This window comes from Sus scrofa, chromosome 14 (assembly GCF_054392235.1).
Source record: "Sus scrofa isolate SSC_HxYL_T2T_F1_AM1 chromosome 14, Sscrofa_HxYL_maternal_Yorkshire_Landrace_v2.0, whole genome shotgun sequence".
Lineage (NCBI taxonomy): Eukaryota > Metazoa > Chordata > Mammalia > Artiodactyla > Suidae > Sus > Sus scrofa.
Window position 1 is genome coordinate 142,867,613 of NC_139396.1, and position 20,231 is coordinate 142,887,843.

Consider the following 20,231-nt stretch of genomic DNA (forward strand, 5'->3'; position numbering starts at 1 on the left):
CATGCTGTCCTTCAGATGTTTGATTCTGACCATCGTATTCCACCAGAACTTTCTTCTCAAGGTGAAGTAGCCTTAATGCCTCCAACTGTTTCTTACATGGTTGGTATCCAGATATTTCTGTCCCATCTTTTGAATACACTTTGTCACATCTTAGGCCCTCTTCAAGGGTGGCCTGAAATTAATACCCAGATGGGTTAGAATAGCACCAATGAATAAAACAGAGTGCAGTTATTTTGTTTTACAATCCCATCAACATTTCTGATGACCACATCACACTGAAAACTTCCATAAGAATTTATTCTCTCTCACCTGAAATAAACCCCAGCCCTTCAACCCCCAAGATAAACAATTTTCAGTTCCTTCAAACCTTCCCAAAGAAAAATATGTTGCAGACAATACAAATGACCAGGAAGTCTCCTTGGAGGAGAAGGCAAACAGCTTTGTGAATCCTTAAGTTAGAAAATTAAGCTCTTTCTTGCTGATGGTGGCTGTCATAAATGTATGCTCCAATGAAAAGAAGCTTAAATCAATTTTGATTTTCTCACTCAGCTGCAAACTTTGTTATTGTTCCGCCTGTGCAATATAGATGCCATAAACCATATCTAAGTGTGCAGAAGACATTTACTTCCACTGGGGCTTTCAAGTCAGAGGAGATTTTATAAGTGCTTCTGTTCTACCTTTTAACTGCCTTTTAATTTAAATAGGTTTTTTAATCTTAGCTTTAAAAATTATCCTCACTATGTAACCAAAGTTTAAAGTAATGGCATATTTTAAAAATACATGCAAAAATCTCTTAGTCAGGGTCTTTAACTATTCTACTTATTTCTTTGAGGTTCATTTAGTTGTACTATAATTTTATGGAGTTTTAGAGTGGTGGGGCATATGATGTGATTGCCAATTACCTAGGTCCTATTTCCAGACACATAATCAGAAGAATCTGTGAAATAACAGAGAGTTTAATAAGAATAAAAGTCTTTAAGAAATCACCTGATGAAAATTCCATAGATATAAATTTATAAAGGTTAAGGGAAGAAAGATAAATATAATTAAATGCAAGGAAGTAGGGGGTGTGATGTGGAAAAGAGTAGGAGAAATTTTGCTTTATTTGCAGCACCCTAGAAGAGGAATGGTCTTAAATTTAAGGCCAATCTTACAACCATTGACTTCCTTTTGAAGAACTACGGAGTGGACCTTTAAATTGTGAAGGAATTATTTTCTGGGTATAAAAGATAAAATTGAAAGGTCACATACATATTATTCTAAGGAAAAAAACAGATGTCTGAAGATTATGCATATTAGTTTTCTCGTGCCACTGTAACAAATTACCACAAACCCAATGGCTTAACCAATGCAAATTTATTATCTTGCAGATCAGTAGATCAAAATTCCAACATGGCTCGCACAGGTCTAAAATCCACATGTTGACAGGAATTGTCTCCTTCTGGAGGTTCTAGTAAGGATCTATTTCCAGGACTTTTCTAGCTTCTATAGGCTGCCCTCTCTTCTTGGCTCATAGCCCCTTCCTCCATCTTCAAGGCTGGCAATGTTACAGCTCCATCTGATCTCAGCTTGGAAAGGTTCTCCACTTGTAAAGATTCATGTGATTCATTGGGTGTACCTGGATACTCCTTAACTATAACTAGAAAAATCCCTTTTTCATATGGGGTAACCATATCTCATGGTCCTTGACTATAGCTAGAAAAATCTCATTTGTCATACAGAGTAATATTCACAGGTTCTGAAGATTATGACTGGGACATCTTTGGGTGCCATTATTCTGCCTACTGCACTAGGTAAAGCAAAGCTAAGACATCATTCCAGGAAATAAATTGCTCAAAGGAGACTTCCTCAAATGAAGATTATTTCCCTCCATCTCATACTTTTTTAGGACAAAATTCATGGTTCAGTACATCACCCCCCCACACACCCCCGCCAGAAAAAAACAAGAGGGCAGTATCTGCAAGGGAAGGGATGGAAACTGAGGGGATACTGATCTAGAATGATGACCGAGTCCAGATTAAGTGTAGAGCAAATATGCCAGGGGCTCTTCCAAATACTTTATGCATATGAATTTATTTAGTCCTCATAGCAGCCCTATACAATAGGAATTTTATCATCAAACTATTTTCCAAGTGAGGAAACTAAGACACAGATTACTTGCCCCAACCTGCACAGCTAGTAAGAAACAGAGGCTCTGCCCCAGAGCCTGAGTTTTAACCACAGAATACAAAACCTCCTATTTGCTGGTCAGTAAATAGGAGGGTTACAAGTAATTTGTGACTAACAGTGATTTACATTTGTCAAGATTATCTCTATGACAGCCCTCTTGCTTTTACATTCTGATATGGCTTTCTGGTTACACAGATGTTGGAGAAGGAGCAAACATTTAATCAATTGATCTAAGTCAGTGGTTCCCACACTTTTTTGGGGCATAAGAATCAACTGAAGTACTTTTATTAAAATGCAGATTACTCATCTCTAACCCCAGAGATTCATTTAGATCTTAGAATTTCTATTTTTTAAAAAATCCAAGGAGTTTTGTTGTTGTTGTTGTTTGCTTTTAAGGGCCGAACCTGCAACACATGGAAGTTCTCAGGTTAGGCGTTAAATGGGAGCTGCAGCTGCTGGCCTGTACCACATCAACAGCAATGCCAGATCCAAGCCACATCTGCAACCTACACCACAGCTTATGGCAATGTCAGATCCTTAACCCACTGAGTAGGACCAGGGATCAAACCCAGGTCCTTATCAATCCTAGTCAGGTTCATTACCACTAAGCCACAATGGAAACTCCCCAAGGAGTTCTCCTATGGCACAGTGGTTCATGATCCAGCATTGTCACTGCTGCAGCTTGGGTCACTGCTGTGGTGTGTATTCAGCCCCTGGCCTGGGAACTTCCACATGCCATTGGAAATAGCTAAAATAAAATAAAAAATAAAGGTAGTATTTTCTAAATAAGTAAGTAAATAAATAAATAAAATCCAAGTGTTTCTGATACAGGCTTCCCTGCACATATTAAGTGAGTGTTTGGAAAAACTGCTCTTGGGTGACCTCCCTGAGGCATCCTCTTAAGACCTGAAAAGGCACTCACAAAGAAACCTAAACTTATGCCATCAAAGTAATTATCACAGTGTATGGTACTTGCCTATTTATTTATCTGTCTCCCCCTCTAGACTGTGAGGTCTTTTAAAGTCAAGGCCGTGCCTCTTTCAGTGAGACATACTCTGTTACCCACCTCACACTCCACGGGTATAGGTGCTCAGCAGCCATCTGTGGTCAGATGCATAGCCAAATAAACAAATTAATGATGAAGTGGACTCAGATCACACAGAAACATTTTCAGATGGGTGACTTTAGAGTCCCAAATGCCTCATATAGTAAGAAAAAATTGAAAAAAAAAAAAAAAAAAGAACACCATAAACTAAGTTCATTGTTGAAGGACAGAACAGAAGCATGTGAGCAGAAGCTCACAGCAGTAAGTAGTAGGCAATCGTCTCAGCGTTGGTAAGCCATGACTCCTTCTACCAGCAAGAGACAGTCTGCAATCCCAGGGGCAAACAGTGTGTCCAGTATGAACTCCTTTCACAATACCATACTGATTTCAAATTTATTTTACATTTTGGAGAGTGATATTCTATAAATAAATCAATAAACAAGTAAAAATGTTTGTAATGTCTCAACGCAATCGTCTTGTAGAAGGGCTGACCTGAGCCACCCAAAGTGATTGTATCATAGGGTGATTATGAAGATCTCTGAATAATTTGTACAATGCATCCAGCACAGAGCCAGGCACAAGGCAGGTACTCAACAAATACTTGTTGAACAATTGAGTCTTAGGAAACTTTGATAAGCAAAGACCTATCTCAGCGTAACGCTCTTTCTGCTGGGACATGCTAAGGGCACCCAAGCTTATCATCACAGGAGGACTCACTGCACAATTTCTCTTGGCCCCTTCTCCATTAAAAGTAAAGATCTTTTTCTCTTGGAATATTTTTCCTCTTACAAGAAAAGCTTTTAGCATTGTTTTCATCTGCCACGAAATTTAAACACACAATTTTAAGAGTAAGCTGTGACTCTGAGGACAAAGAGTAGCTCATGAATTTTAACCCCAGTTTCTTCCTGAGACTAAGACCAAGCAGTGACCATTAGTGATGCCTTTCAATGATATAAAATTAATGCTCTTGAAGGCCATGATTTCATCAAACTTGTTTTGATGGTTATAGCAAGGCCAGGTAATTCAGTGATGCATGGTAAAAATTGATAGCCCTTCCCTGTTAGACAGCTAAGAGAGTTATCAAATGTTCCTGTGTCAGCACGTAAAACAAATGCCTGGAGGATCAGAAAATAATGATACATTATTGTATAATTTCCTTGTTGCCTCTGATAGTGAACTTGGAAAATGTTGTTAATTTTAGGGATAGAATTGCTGGACAGGATAGGACAGCTTTCAACTCAAATAGAGCACTCAAGGCCTCAGCCAAACTGGGAAGTCTCTCTGTAGCCTTGGCTGAAGAAGCTCTGAGTGCTAGTAAAGGACTTCAAATACAGTTTACTCTCATGGTTTCCAAATCTTTTTTAAAGCAATTGACCTTCTTAAAATTAATCATGGACAGATTCCTCTATGTAAAGCATAGACAAACAGCAAGCACTCTGGATGAAGATCTGAACTCTTAGCCCCTTCACCTACTAAATACATGAAATTAAGGAGTCACTGTTCTTCTCTGAGCCTCAAATTTTGTTTTTGGTTTTCTTAATCTTAGAATGGAAATAATAGTGCTTGCCTTATCATTGCTTTAGGATCAGACAAATTAGCATTGGGGAAACTATATCTAGTCACTTGTGATGGAACATGATGGAGGATAATGTAAAAGAAAAAAATATATGTGTATATGACTGGGTCACTTTGCTGTACAGTAGAAATTGACAAAACACTGTAAATCAACTATAATAGAAAAAATAAAAATCATAAACAATAATAAAAATCATAACCATCTAAGTTAGCATTATTATTACACGAAAAGGGAAAGCACAGACAGAACATGCTAAAACGATAAATAGGTACTTTTAGTTACAGTTAAAAGAAAAAGAAAGATTCTTGGTAGTTTATGCAAAGACCCTTTTCTGTCCTTAACTTCTGAAAGATTAAGATATTTGAGGTTTTTAGAATAATACAAGATATGGTCATAGATCAAGGATGACACATTGATTCCTTCCAAAAAATAGGATGACTTAACTGCCTAAAAGTGTGGGTTAATGAGAATTTTAGGATCTCTCAGTGCTTGTCAGTGATGGTATTATGAGAGATTAGTAATGTCAGCTGTGAGTGGAAGATGAGATGAGTGCATAGCTCCCTTCCCTGTCAGGTTAGTTTTATTCTTTTGATTCTTTAGCTCCATTTCCTTTCCCTAGGTTTTCAGCCCTGAGTCCTTAGCACTAGCACTCGCTCCGTTTCACAGGACAGTGAAGCCACCATTCCCAAAACTGCCAGGTGGCACTGGGGACTTAAGGCTCTGGTCTTCTTCTTGATGCACCATGTGTACATCTCCTCCTGAGCTGTTTTTATCTCTGACTAATTGGCCAGCCCATTGGTGTCGTTTTCTCCATAAGACGCTGTTTCGTTCATCCTGTACAACCCTTGGAAAATCATCTTAGATGATGATGATCCATCATGGGCCACATCAATCAGCATCTGACCAACACAGTGCCATGGTATTGTTAAATGTTGTCTCTTCTCTCTCTCTCTGGCACACTTAGAATATGAATCCATGTGTTCTGTGTGGAGGAAAGATCTAACATTCTGAATTAATTATTAGGAGACTAATGAACTGAGAACCTGGGTGAGGCTCATAAAGAAAAAGGGGCTGACACTTCATCAGCTGTGTCTTAAGCTGCTGTTGTTAAGCTTAGCCCACCTGCTTGGTGTATGTGCATGCACCACTGGGAGGGGCAAGCATTGAAGTGACTGCCTTTAGAGGCCTCCCGCAGATTTGATGAGGATACCAACTGCCTGTGCCCTGGAGGCAGCACTGCAGGTTTCCAACATCAGATGTCCATTCTGCCAGGATATCAGAATCCTTGATGTGTTTATCTGTGTTCTGCTGCTTGAGGCCATAATCTTAATCATGTTGAGGAAGAGATGGTAACATTATCAGCTCCATCTATCTCTAAATCTGGCCCCTGTAATCACCACAGCTTATAGATCTGCTAACCTTAAGTTAAATCTGTAATTAGCAGAAAACAGTTATTTTCCTTTCCAAAGCAAGCTGAAATAGATGATTGAAATGGGTACATAATCACTTTCTCATTTATGATGTGTCGATTAATAAAAATTTTAAAACATTCTAATGATAGAAGTATAAATTATCATTTCTACTATAAAAGAAAAAACATTGATGTCTCTCAAAATTAAAAAAAAAAAGATGTCTCAACCTTTGTAAGCTCATCATGATGCATGGACCAAAAGAAATTTTAATACACTATGGCACACCTAAATTTCTTTTTGTTTTGTTTTATTTTTGTTTTTAGGGCCGAACCCGCAGCATATGGAAGTTCCCAGTCCAGGCATCGAATGGGAGCTGCAATTTCCAGCCCATACCACAGCCACAACAGCAAAGGATCCAAGCCACATCTGTGAACTACACCACAGCTCACTGAGGCCAGGGATCAAACCCGCATCCTCATAGATATTTGTCAGGTTCGTCACTACTGAGCCGCAACAGTAACTCCTAAACTTCTTAAGTTATCAATTTATGCTTCATTAGTGTTGGTACGTTTCTCAAAAGCTTTTGGGAAATGTTAACTTTCACAGAAATAATCATCACTATGTGTTAGGCTAATACTGTATGGTGAATGATGAGAATTCCTCATTTTATTAGTATGTTGACACTGTAATTTTTTTTCATTGAACTTGTTGCCTCTGTAGCAGTTGTGTTCTCAGGCTGGGCAGCATGATTCACTGTGTTCAGTGAACAAATTCAAATCTGAAGTATATTGCCTGATGTGGGTCCAGGAAATACGGTTTTTGAGAAGATCGTAGCTTGAATGTATTCTTCTTTGAATAGGTGGAATTCAATGGAGTTTTGTTCAACCACTGAGCATGAATCATTATGAGAATAAGACCCCAAAGAGTGGGCATGATAGGAACGGTACTGGACAAGCTTTTAAGCATGATTTCATCTCTTTCTAGTCCCACCTCTGCCTCTACTCACTGCTGTGATGACTTTGATCAGCTTTGCACAGTTCAGCCTGACAGCACTGCATCTCAGAACCTGCTCTCACCTCCTCCCCTGGGACTCCTCGGAAACTGGCAGCTGAGATTCCCCAAGACCCACTCAGTGCCCAGGTAGGCAGTTTGGAAATGCTGAGGAGTTGGTGTCTGTGGACCCTCCCTCGAATGACTGGGGAGGGAACTTTTAAATGAATAGTTCCCTCTTTGTTTCCCTAGTGAATAATTGTGGGATACATTTCCTAAGGCTCCCCTGGAATAAAGTGCCAGGCATTAGTAGCAACAGCCCACTCAATGGTGCATTCTTGTACTGGTTTTCTCTCATTCCCTGGTCACTTTCTTTGCCATCACAGTTGCTCCCTGGGATCACATTCCGCCAAATCTCCTAATGCCAGCCCTGAATCTCAACCTTTATTTAAGGGTTAAGAAAATCCCTTCTGCTATTTTAAGTATGTATAAGGCATGTGTGCTGACATTCTCAATTACCCATAATCGGTCACAGAATTCCTTTTTAGGTATGAACTCAGAGTCCCTCTGAACACAAGTTTACTCAGAGATATTGTCAGTTGGTTGTTTTATTATCACATAATCTCTGGTATCATCCTGTAATCAGATGAAGTCTTTAAATGCTGGGAGATCTAAGCTGCCCATACTCACTGGGCAGTATGGCCATTTATTGTAGTGTGGATGTTGAGAAATAGGCTAGCCTTAGTAACTCTTATGTGAACATGTAACATTTTGTATTCACATTGATGCCTCAAAAAAGATACAAACCTACACGTTAATTCTGCAAATTACATTATCTACCACTTAAGAGTACACAAGAACAGTTATTCTTTGACCTAGGATAGGGCTTACCTCTTGTTTCTGCTCTCTCAAATGACCTGAATAACACTGTAGATAGAATAGAGTGTTATAGGAGTTCCCGTCGTGGCGCAGTGGTTAACGAATCCGACTAGGAACCATGAGGTTGCGGGTTCGGTCCCTGGCCTTGCTCAGTGGGTTAATGATCCGGCGTTGCTGTGAGCTGTGGTGTAGGTTGCAGACGCAGCTCGGATCCCGCGTTGCTGTGGCTCTGGCATAGGCCGGCGGCTACAGCTCCGATTCGACCCCTAGCCTGGGAACCTCCATATGCCACAGGAGCGGCCCAAAGAAGTAGCAAAAAGACAAAAAAGACAAAAAAAAAAAAAAAAAAAAAAAAAAAGAAGAATAGAGTGTTATAGACCTAACAGAAATATACAGAATATTCCGTGCAACTGCAGCTGAATATTCATTCAGTCTTCTCAAGTACACATGGATCATTCTCCAGAATATATCATATGTTGGGCCATAAAACAAGTCTCAACAAATTTAAGAATATTGAAATCCTATTATGCATCTTTTCTGACAGCAGTGGTGTGAAACTAGAAATCAATAAAAGAAGGAAATCTGTAAAATTCACCAAAAATGTGGAAATTAACACACTCTTGAACATTGGGTCAAAGAGAAATTAATAGGGAAAACAAAAAATATCTTGAGACAATGGAAACACAACATACCAAAACTTAAGAGATGTAGCAGGAGCAGCTCTAAGAAGGAAGTTTATAGCAACAAATGCCTACAGCAAGAAAAAAAGAAATCTCAAACAACCTAACTTTACACATGAGGAACTGTAAATGTAACAACAAACTAAGCCCAAATTTAGCAGAATGAACTAAAAAGATCAAAGAAGAAATAAATTGAGTTCAGAAAAAATAGAAATAATCAAAAAACCCTAAGAACTTGTTTTTGAAAAGATAAACAAAATTGACAAGTAGACTAAGAATAAAAGAGAGAAGACTCAAAATCAGAAATGAAGAAGATCACAAGATGAAGTTCTCTTGTGGCACCATGTGTTAAGGATCCAGCAGTTGTCCCTGCAGTGGCTTGGGTCACTGCTGTGGCTTGGGTTCGGTCCCTAGCCTGGGAACTTCCACATGCCAGAGGAATGGCCAAAAAAAAAAAAAGAAAAAAAGAAATGAAAGAGGAGACACTGCAGCTGATACCGTAGAGATGCAAAGGATCATAAAAGACTACTATGAACAGTTGTACACCAACAAATTTAACAACTTAGAAGAAATAAATTCCTAGAACATATCCCCCACCAAAAAGGAATCATGAAGAAATTAAAAAACTGAACAAACATTTCAGGAAAAAATTAATTCCAAATCTACTCAAACTCTTCCCAAAAGTTAATGAAGAGGTGCCCTTTGAAACTCATTTTACAAGGCTGCTATTACCCTCATACCTAAGTCAGACAAGAACATTATGAGGAAAGGAAATTACAGGGCAAAACCCTAATGAAAATTAATGTAAAAATCCCAATAAAATAAAAAACCTATTCGACGGCACAATAAAGATATCATACACCATGATCAAGTGAGATTTATCCCTGGGGTGCAAAAATAGATCAACATCTGCAAATCAATAAATGTGATTCACTGCATTAACAAATGAAGGTAAAAATCATATAAGCATCTCAGATACAATAAGAGCATTTGACAAAATACAAAATCCTTCCATGATAAAAATCTCAACAAACTGGATATAGAAGGAATGTATCTCAGTATAACAAAGGCTTTACATGTCAAGCCCACAGCTAACATCAAGTTCAACAGTGAAAAAAAGAAAGCTTTTCTTTCCCCTAACATCACAGCAAGACAAGGTGTCCACTCTCATCACTTTTATTCAACATGGTACTGGGAGTTCTAGCCGGAGAAATTAGGGAGAAGAAAGAAAGAAAAAGTATACAAATCAGAGAGGTAAATTTCTATTTGCAGATGATATGATCTTACACATAAAAAGCCCTTAAGGCTCCATCAGAAAAGACTGTTATTGTTAGAACTACTAGACAAACTCTGTAAATTTTCAGGATACAAAATCAACATACAGAAATCACTTATAGTACCATACACTAATAAAAAACTAAAGATTTAAGAAGAAAATCATATATACAATAACATCAAGAACAATAAAGTACTTAGGACTAAATTTAATTGAGGAAGTGAAAGATCTGTACATTGGAAACTACAAGATAGTGGTGAAAGAAAATGAAGTTATAAATAAGTGGAAAGATATTCTGTGCTCATGGATTGGAAGAAGTAATAGTGCTGAAATGTCCATACCACCCAAAGCCATCTATAGATTCAATATAATTCCTGTCAAGATTCCAATTGCACTTTTCACAGAAATAACAAAAACAGTCCTGAAATGCATATGAAAATACAACAATCCCTGATTAACCAAAGCAATTCTGAGAAGGAAGAACAAAGCTGGAGACATCACTCCTCTTAATTTAAAACCATATTATAAAGCTATAGTGTTCAAAATAGTGTGGTACTGTCGTAAAAACAGACATAGAGCAATGAAATAGAATAGAGTGTCCAGAAATAAAGCCAGTGTTCATGGTCAACTTATCTTCAGCAGTGGTGCCCAGAACATACAATGGGTAAAGAATAGTGTGTTCAATAAATAGAAATGAAATGGCAATTAGGTGAGGTGAAGGAAGTGTTAACTTTATTGTGGCAAACAGTTCACTATTAAATTATCATCCTTTACACCTTAAATTTACACAATGTTATAGGTCAGTTATATCTCAATGAAGCTAGGAAAACTAAATGCTGTTGAGAAAACTGGATATCCATTTGCGGAGAAATGAAATTGGAACCTTATCTCATACCATATACAAAAATCAAATTTTAAATTGATTGAGGACTTGAACATAAGACTTGAAACTTTAAAAAACTGGTAGAATAAAGCATAGGGGAAATTTTTCTTTTCCGTTGTCTCAGCAGTGGTATCTTGGATATAACACCAAAAGTGAAGGCAACAAAAGCAAAAATAAGCAAGTGGGGTATCATCAGAATGCTGATCAGATTTGTGAGTCAGATAAGTCAATGTGAGAGTATTACTATTACCTAAATTTGTATAGATGGGAAAACTGACTCTCAGAAGCTAAGGGATGATACAACAGGTGTCAAACTCAGGTCTGATTCAGAGCCAATAAGTGACCTTTATTATGGTGCTGTAGTCAGTCCCATATGAGCACCAAAAGAGTAATAAATTATTTGAAACTTTTCAAGACCTTTTATGAGATCCATAGTTCCTGCAGGATCACTTGGTTTTCTATTCTCTGATTTATGCTGCCATCCATATTCATCTTCAGTTCTAATTAAAAGCAACCCAGAATCTCTCACCGTGACCCAAGGAGAATATGCCCTGAGAGCTGTGAACAATAACATTCCCATTTCCAAGGCTTCACTCTTTGATTTCCATCTTAGTGTTTCCTTTAGATGCTCATTTGTTTTAAATATTTCTCATTAAGAAGCTCCTGGCTCTATTCTCTTGTCTATGCTATAAATGCTTTTATTTTGTTAAATATAATTCTTGTGAGTTTTCCAGACTGAATGTCCCAGTGACTCATAAAAGCCTGAAAATATATAGCCAGAGTTATGTATAACTAAAAGCTAATTAGCTGTATGCTGATGTCCTTAGTTTGAAAACTAAAAGTGAAATGAGACATATCAGCTTACATTGTATTTCTTTAACAAAACTCAAGATGGTCATTTTCCCAAGCTGCACCCAGAGAAAAGAAAAGAAAATTATCCATCAGAGGGTTCCAAAGAATCCTGGTCCCCTTGCCCCTTGCCACTCTCATATCCCATTCCAACCTTTTCCTTTTTTTTTTTTTTGGCTACACTCACAGGATATGAGAAGTTCCGAGGCGAGGGATCGAATCTCACAGCTGTGACAACATTAGATCCTTAACCTACTGAGCCACAAGGGAACTTCTTCCAACCCATTCTTGGTGCTCCTTTATAAAGACTTCATAGGCCAGAAGCACAAGAACTTCTGGAAAGAATTTGCATGTGCTCAGCTACTTCACGTGGTCATGTTTTGTGCTTTCACATATTTCCCTATGACCAGAAGGTCATAATAATGCAGCAGTTGTTTTCGTTAACATGACATCCTATGGAGATGGCAAAATAAGAATCTGAGTGTTAGAATCAGATGGCCACAGACTCATGTTGAATAACTGTGATTTGTTACCTCTGGGTAACAAGAAAGAATAAAAAAGAGACATGGGCTCTGTCCTCAGAAAATTTATCAATTGATTCATATATGTATGCAGTAAATAATGGGCATGCACATATACACATATGCATATATGAATAAATAATAGATACATTATTGGGTACTTACTATGTGATAAGCACCTCAAAGATACCATCTTATTCTTCACATGAGCCCTATGTGGTTAGCACCATCATCTTCATTTTACAAATGACTAAACTAGACAATAGGCAATAGGTAAAAATGTATATAACTCAGAATATTCAGTCCTAGTATTGAGTATGAACTGTGTGCCAGGCAAGGAGGATGGGCAGTACATAAAGCTAGAAGTGTTCTTTATGATTGTTTACAGTCTGGTTGGGAAACTGAGATGAACACAAATGGAATTTCGGAAAAGACCACAAGGATGGGTGATGTAAAACTGTGGTGGAAGCTGTGGAAGATTAAGACGAGATCAGTGAGGGGGCATCAGGTGTGATAAAGATGAGTTAAGGGATGGGCTTTTGATCAAGAGAACAGCGTAAGAACAGAAACATTCACATTGCAATTGGTGCTTTATACCCAACATGGATGCCGGGAGGGTAGAATGGGAACCAAAAGGCCTAAATCTGTGGAAACTTTCTGCAGACTTTAATGTGTAGTTGGCATCTGTTATATTTTTTGGTCTATTTATTCCCAAGGGAAACCTTCTATCCAACTCTACATGTGATTCAGGCACAGGGATCAGTCAAAAAAATGAGTGAGAATATATGCCAGTCATCCAAACAGAATCCTTTCTGGAGACTAGCATGGACCTTCTTTCTGGGGAACCCTGAGTTCTAAGGACTATTTAGAGCCATAGCTCTGGAGATCATTGTGCCACTGGCTTGGCAGAGAATAACCTGAATAAGGCTCACACAGCTAGTGGTCAGACAGAGCAGACCTGATGCTGTTGTTAGATTGCCTGGATGGAAACTGATGTGAAGGCAAGAGTTGGGTTTCCCAGTCATGTCTGTTTGCTTACTTGCTTTTATTAAATTAGCTTGACTTAGGTGTTTGGTACTTAACAACCAACGCAGTCCTGATTAACACAGAATGGGAGAATGGAGGGAATAAGATGTGGAACCATGAGTCATGGGCAGGGATCCTCCAGCAGAGAGGCACTTGAGAAAGGCACACAAGAGTCCCTTGTTCCTGCCTCATTGGTTGAGGGACAACTCCTATGATTTTCACTATCCAACAGATAAAACAGTGTTATGCCTTTACCCCCACAGAGGAGATTTGCAAAGCTCTCACTAAGCTGAGAAAAGGACTTTGAGCTCTCTAAATAAAAGATAAAGCACTAAAAGACTAATATTTATTATTAAGCATCCAAAATGACTGTTGTTCCATTTTTTTCTTATTTAGATACATTGAGTGTATTAGGAAGTAGGAGGAAATGCACTTTTCAGTAACCAAACATCATTTATTCAACTTGAACCATCTGTTTTATTATTTCTTTTTTAGAAGACATTTCACATTCTGCTGCTTTCAAGAGAGCTGCTGTCTTCCTGGTCTATAACCCTCTCACTTCTTTTGTATCTTCATCACTTAATTAGTCCATCTGTCAGCCAATCCATCTTTCTCCCTTTTCTCTCCCCTCATTTTCCACCTCAGAAAGAAACTTCTAACCAAACGAGGCAAACGACTCCTAGATAATTATCTTCTAAAAGGAATATAATGCGTTTTTTATGTATCCACCAAATGACACACTTGGTTCCTCATCCTGCTCTCATGCAGAAAGCAGGGACTTGCCTGCTTTCACATCTTAAATGAAAGTAAACTTTATTCTTTAGCTCTGGCTCCTCACAGCCATAACTTATAGTAATAAAGGTTAATGTATGGGGTGGAAGGGAAGTAAATTTAAGGTAATAATGAGAATGATTCTTTATCATTCCTGACAGATCTTGAGCTCTGTGTAGGCAGTAATTAAAGAAGAGCTTCAGAAACCATAAAATCATAAATAAGATCTCTAGTAAAAAATCTTTATTGTAGCTTGGGTGTTTTATTGTAGTCTGGACTAAATCGAGAGTACCCTTCTAGGCTTTGTTAAGCTTTTTCAGTAATCACGCCAGAAGCAAAAGGTTGAGGACAAAGGTGGTCCCTGTCAGAGAGCAACCCTGCCCTCAAGCAGCCATAGGCACATGGAGAGGACTTAGAGCTACCAGAGCTCTGAAAGTTTGACCAGAACAGATCCCTGAGAAAAGCCATAGACACCAGGACCACCTGCACCAATTCAAGAGTCTAGAGGGGAGTAAACACAGTGAAGGTGACAAATGTGAATGGCTCTTGTGAAGAATAGATGGTGGTCCTTGAAAGCTGCTGAGGTCTGAGCCACACCCCAAGAAGGCAAAACGCTGTCTGCAGAGAAGCCTCCTGGCCAGATGAAACTTTTAAAAAGATGGTAAAAGGTCTGCTCAGACTGATTCTCCCTTGGGATGAAATTTCCTCCAATGAAATCATGAAATTTCTTCTCTGCACAGATTATAGGGTTTTGAGGTATGTGATTTGGAAAAAAGACACAAACTGGAACAGATAATTTCCTTCTCCTTCTGACCATGATGCAGAAGGAAGCGGGAGCTAATGAGAGAAATCCAAAACAGGAATGAATGGACCAGGGAGAGGCATGACGGCAGGAAGACGAGGAGCATGTGCTTCCCTCATCCTGCCTGCAAGACAGAGGGTATCAGGTGAAATCAGGAAGGAATTCACATCTACAGGCTTGAAAGGAAAAGGATGAAGAAGAGGCACCTCAGAATATGAATTTACAGCCCAGTACAGGAATGTGCGGAAGCTGGGAGGAGGTACTACTCCAAGGCCACCTAGCATAGCCCTCCTCAAAGTCAGGGACATATCTGGAGCTGGAGGTTTCTTGCCTTTTGCATGAATTTGCTGGTCGATTTTGGCACCATTTGGCACTATCGGCTTCCTCTTTTTTGCTTTTTCCTTTTATGAATCAATGCATATATCTTTTTGAGTTAATATCTTCATTTCCTTTGGCTAAACACCCAAATGTGGGATTGCTGGATCACATGGTAGTTCTATTTTTAATTTTTTGAGGAAACTCCATGTTGTTTTCCATAGTGGCTGCACCAATTTACATTCCCACAAACAGTGCTTAAGTGTGGCCTTTTCTCCATATCCTTGTTAATACTTGCTATATATTGTCTTTTTGATAATAGCCATTCTAACAGGTATAAGGTAATATCTCATTGTGATTTTGATTTATGTATCCCTGGTGATTAGTGCTATTAATTCCCTTTCCATGTACCCGTTGGCCATTTTTATGTCTTCTATGGAAAAATGTCTATTCAGATCCTCAGCCCATTTTTCAGTCGAATTGTTTGGGAGTTTTACTATTGAGTTGTATAGATTCTTTATATATTTTGGATATTAACCCCTTATCAGATATATGATTTGCAAATATTTTCTTCCATTCAATAAATTGCCTTTTCATTGTGTTGATGCTTCCCTCTGCTGTGCAAAAGTGGGTTTGTTTGTTTGTTTGTTTGATGTAATCCCTCTTGTTTATTTTTGCCTTTGTTGCTCTTGCTTTTGGTGTTAAATACAAAAATCATCACCAAGCCTGATGTCAAGGAGCTTACTGCCTATGTTTTCTTTTAGGATTTTTATGGCTTTAGATCTTATGTTCAAATCTTTAATCCATTTTAAGTACGAGGAATATCTTTTATTGGGGGAATGGGGTTATGATATGAAGGCTGAAAGTGATGAGTTTTATTAAGAATAAGGAGCCATGCCAAGACCCACCAATGCAACAGCCATATAAACGTGAGATGGACTTTAAAAGAACTAGAAAAATAGTGGCCTTAGCAGGCTGGGTTCCCTCTAGCCACCTTTATTTAACCCACCTTGCTGATCCAGAATATAGCCACTCCCCAGAAATAGACCAGATCTAGCAAACGAAAACATGAAGGAGCCCAGGATACAGCATTTCTTTGTTCCTCATCACTATTTCTCTTTGCTTCTGTCTCTCCCCTTCCTCTTCCTCCCTCTCTTTTCCCCTCCCCCGCTTCTTCTTCTCTCTGTCTCAGCATCTTTTCAATGCTACTGAACCCCCACATGGTAGTAGGAGACAGTGACTCCTCAACTCCAATACTGTTATCTTCTAAGTATAAACACAGGCAAAGACTGCCTTTGCAAATCTCTAAATTCCAATTCCAAATTCCTGGGAGACAGAAAGTGATTAAGTCATCCTGAATCAAAGGAGCAGCCAGTCCACTATGGCCAGGGTCACAAACAGTTGCCAGCTCACTCTGCTGCATCAAGAAGCCAGTGCCAGTAAGGAGACCCAGCAAAAGGAAATGAAACAAAAGGAGCTGTTCCTAGGGCAGGTGAAATGGGGCCAAGATGGCACTGCTGGGCGTGGACAAAGCTACACTAGATGTAGTTAAAGGAAGGGCAGCATCAGGACCACACTCACTAACCATCAGGCCATTCCATCATTTATTCCATATTTTTATTCCAGCCTTTAAAGCATTCTGGTTTTAATTTGAATAAGAATGTTTCTAGGAGTTCCCGTCGTGGCACAGCGGAAACGAATCTGACTAGGAACCATGAGGTTGCAGATTTGATCCCTGGCCTCACTCAGTGGGTTAAGGATCTGGCGTTGCCATCAGCTGCAGTGTAGTTGGCAGATGTGGCTTGGATCTGGCATTGCTGTGGCTCTGGTGTAGGCCAGCAGCTATAGCTCTGGTTAGACACCTAGCCTGGGAACCTCCATATACCGCGGGTTCAGCCCTAAAAAGACAAAAAAAAAAAAAAAAAAAAAAAAGAATGTTTCTAATCAAGGGTCATGCGCAAATCTTATGACCCAGACTATAAACCTATGAAAGTAAATCATGTATCAATTAATAAATCTTTTCTCTCTCTGATCTCTGCATTGAGAGTTTAATCAGCCTTCCTATTACTGAAATAATGAATGAAAAGATATTTCTCCACACAAAAAGCAGACTTTCAGCTGACATTCTCTGCAGTATCCACCCCTCATCCCCGACCCAGTTGCACAGATAAATTCTACTGTCACTTTTATAGCAGCTCTTGTATAAATCTGGGTATTTTATTATTTGAGATTTTGCATTGACAAATTTTCAAAATTTTCTCATTTTAGTTCTTGCAAATCATCATGCTGGGGTAATGAAGAATGAGTGTTCATGACAGGAAGTGACTTAGCAGATGTCAGGGAACATCAGTCACTCTTTGTCCTCTTCCTAACTGCCTTAGCCCCTCCTCCACTTAATTTCCTTCCTGAAGGGTGGTAATAGTATTAGATTCGGTTTCTAGAACAAAGATGGCAAATAGGTTACCTCTCATGAGCTGACTCTAGTCAGCGCTAAGGTCTGGTCTGGGCTCAGTTGGAGGGAGTACTTGGGTTGGTTTGTGATGATGGCCATGGGTATAGGAAGGAATAGTATCAGCACACATACCAGATAGTTCCTATTCCTGTATTTTCCAAAAGACACCAAGGGGCAAATCGAAGCTTCTAAGTAAAGAGTTTAGAAATCAAATTTCATGGAGCCCAGTGTCTAGGAGAGTCCTGTTGCTACTCTGCTGACATTAATTATGTGGAATATGTTTCAGCCTTGATATTCTTGAGAGATACAGCTGGAGAATTTTGCAAATCTGCAACCTCAGAACTAAATGTAGTATTTATTAAACACTTAGTATGAGCCAGGCACTATTCAACATGCTTCACATGTTTTTCTTTGTAATGTTTACAACACTCCTATGAAGCAGGCACTATTATCTCCCTTTTTCAGAAGAGGCAACAGACCTGTGCAGAAGTTAAGTACTAAAGTTAAGTACTATGCCCGTGACTACAGCCATAGGGAGGGTAGGACTAAAAACCTATGTCAGTCAGTCTGAGTTCAGTGCTCTTAACCCCTGTGCTGTATGGACTCTGGAGTGTAGGGAACTACCTCTATCTGAGATGCGGATGCTGGACAGTCAGGTGGGGATCCTCAGTAGGTGCATAATGGGCTCCTTCATTCCAGCCTCACAGCTAATTCGATTCATTCCTGTCTAGGCACTTCCTATGCAGTGCTTTATCCAAAACCAAAAAACAAACAGAAAACCCTGGAGGGTTCCTAAACATGCACCTGCAGGATTGCAAGCAAGTTATCAAAACTGAGTACTGTGAACATAAGCTCCAAGATGCTGTTAATGCCAAGTAGCTCTCACCCCTGCATTTAGAAGATCAGTATTTGAAAGACAGCACTAAAGAGACAAGAAGAAAAAAAACCAAACAGGCATAGGTCTATGGTCCAATGACAGGACCATTCAATAGAAATGCAAAATTGTGGCATGCTAAAGAAAATCTGGATGTGGTGGTGAACTAAGCTCGTTTCTTTATGTTCAGATAGCATCAAATTCCACTTCATTACAGGTAAATATTTTATGGAGCTCATTTGCCTTTATAATTTATTATGTATCTCATTTCTTTTCTGTTCAGTCACCTCTGGTTTACTTTAAAGTATATCCCTTAGAAACCCCCTCTCAAAGGAACTAGTTAATCAGGACATTGGGTCATTAAAAAAAAGATGAGAGCCCCTTTGTAGCAGTGAGGGAAATTGCCAAAAACATATACACGAGGCAGTTTATGAGAAAGTAATTAAGTCATTTCAGTGGCAAACACTGAGTAGAACACATTCTTACAAAGGGGTTTGAACTAAAAGAGATGGAGCCATTTGATGATGGCATTTGAGATGTTTTTATTCAATCCAAAAAAATAATTGTAAGATACAGCCTTTCTCTTTTCTCCATGTCCCTAACCATTTCTGAAATTATATTTTAGAAAATTACAATTACTGAATATAAGGAAAGGGAGGACCTTTATGGATGAGTAATCATTAGGCATCCTAACGATGTGGAAAATTTGGAAACGAAGGGAATGGATTGAAAAAGGAAATCACACCCCAGAGGACTACCAGAGGAGATGGGAGTTGCACCAGAAGTTTTCCATCCTGGAAGTGGTGGATGCTGGAAACATGAGGAACTCAGGAGCACCGACCTCACAGAACTTTTTATTGAGGTGAAATTCAGGTAGCACAAAATTAACTGTTTTAAGGTGAACAACTCAATGATATTTAGAACAAGGTTATGTAACTCTTACTTCTATCAAGGTCCAAAACACTTCATCCCTCCAAAAGAAATCCCATACCCATTAAATACTCACTCCTCATTCTTCCCTCCTTCCCCACCATCTCTGACAACCACCAGTCTGCTTTCTGTCTCTACAAGTTTACCTATTCTGGACATTTCACGTAATGGAATCAGGCGACCTTTGTTATTTGGCTTCTTTCACTTAACACACTGTTTACAAAGTTTATCCACATTGTGGTATGTATCAATACTTCTTTCCTTTTCACATGCTAATTCTCTTAAATATATGATAATATTTAATTTATTGGGGACATGCTGAACTGTTTCTTTCCTTCCCCCAGTGGCTGCATCATTTTACACCTTCTCCACATCCTTACCAACAGTGGTTATTTTCCATTTTTTTGATGATGATGATGGCCATCCTAGTGGGTATGAAGTGTTTCATGGTTTTGATTTGCATTTCCCTAACAGCTAATGTTGCCGAGCATCTTTTCATGTGCTTATGGTCCATTTGCTTATCTTCCTTAGGGAATATTTATTCGGGTCCTTTGCCCATTTTTTTTAATTGGATTATTTGTCTTTTTGTTGTTAAGAGTTATTTATATATTCTGAACACTAGAGCTTTACCATATACATGATTTGCAAATATTTTCTCCCATTCTCTATGGTATTTTTTTCTGTCCCTTGATAATGCGCTTTGCTTCATAAAAGTTCTTAATTTTGATGAAGTTCAGCTCATCTATTTGTCTTTCGTTGCTTGTGTTCTAACGTCATGCCA

At 38.8% G+C, this 20,231-nt stretch overlaps 1 long non-coding RNA gene across 1 annotated transcript in view; it reads left to right on the top strand.

Annotated features, from left to right (window-relative positions):
- LOC146397048 (uncharacterized) overlaps positions 1-20,231 on the top strand; it is a 201,879-nt gene that overhangs the window by 119,628 nt on the left and 62,020 nt on the right. Inside the window, exon 4 of the long non-coding RNA XR_014827199.1 lies at positions 7,187-7,342. This is a non-coding gene — a long non-coding RNA (uncharacterized LOC146397048). The remainder of the gene's footprint in view (positions 1-7,186; positions 7,343-20,231) is intronic.